This window comes from Schistocerca piceifrons, chromosome 4, assembly GCF_021461385.2.
Source record: "Schistocerca piceifrons isolate TAMUIC-IGC-003096 chromosome 4, iqSchPice1.1, whole genome shotgun sequence".
In the NCBI taxonomy this organism is placed as follows: Eukaryota; Metazoa; Arthropoda; class Insecta; order Orthoptera; family Acrididae; genus Schistocerca; species Schistocerca piceifrons.
In genome coordinates, this window is record NC_060141.1 from 551,603,341 (window position 1) to 551,604,364 (window position 1,024).

A 1,024-nucleotide genomic window follows, 5' to 3' on the forward strand; every position below is an offset into this window, starting at 1 on the left:
TCAAACGAAGTACAAGCCGGGACAGCATTGCAAAATCGTTTCGAGAACCACAAAATTTAAAGGAACAGTTTTTAAGAATAGCAAGCTGTGACAAGATCGTGAATGGAACAGTGATCCAGAAAGTGTAGAATAAGTTTCTTTATTTCCGTCTATGATCACAAACTTCTTAGGTTCTCTGACTGTCGGTTTCGGTCAGTAATAACCATCTTCAGATCTGTTTTAAAAGCATGTCCTAATATAATGGGGCCACAGTGGCATCGTCAAAAGGTAAACACAAAATCAGCTTCTGACGATGCCTTCATGCCTCCATTATATTAAGCATTCCGTCTTCAGGCCACAAGTGGCCCATCGGGACCATCCGACCGCCGTGTCATCATCAGATGAGGGTCAGCACACCGCTCTCCAGGTCGTCATTATGGTTTTCTTTGACCGAAGCCGCTACTATTCGGCCGAGTAGCTCCTCAATTGGCATCACGAGGCTGAGGGCATGCCGAAAAATGCCAACAGCGCGTGGGGACCCGGATGGTCACCCATCCAAGTGCCGGCCACGCCCGACAGCGCTTGACTTCGGTGATCTGACGGGAACCGGTGTATCCACTGCAGCAAGGCCCTTGACTTCCATTATATTAGGACAGGTTTTTAAAATAGATGTGAAGATAGTCATTGCTGACCGAAACCGGTAGTCTGAAGACTTAAAAATTTTGTGATCATAGACGGAAATAATGAAATTTGTTCTAATTCTTAGGAACATAATTACAAAGTTAGAAATATTAAGGGAAGCTAAGTTGCACCACGCACAATTTAACTATCTGAATCATGGTTGTCCGGCAACAGAAATTCAGATGTACCCCAGGAAGAGATCACGAGGAGAGAGATCACGGTAGCACCCGATTAGAAGTGTCAAAGTAAAATGACTGAGCCCGTTCGTAGTGTAGGAATAGGAGGCAACGATAGGTACAGGATGACTCTTTGAGTCATTTCTTGAGGCACGCTTAAACAGGCAAACTGTCAAGGCGAGTGATCG

The 1,024-nt window shown here is 45.1% G+C and overlaps 1 pseudogene; it reads right to left on the reverse strand.

Moving 5' to 3' along the window:
* Positions 1 to 498: 498 nt before the first annotated feature.
* Positions 499 to 616, reverse strand: LOC124796779 (annotated as a pseudogene).
* Between the last annotated feature and the right edge of the window lie 408 nt (positions 617 to 1,024).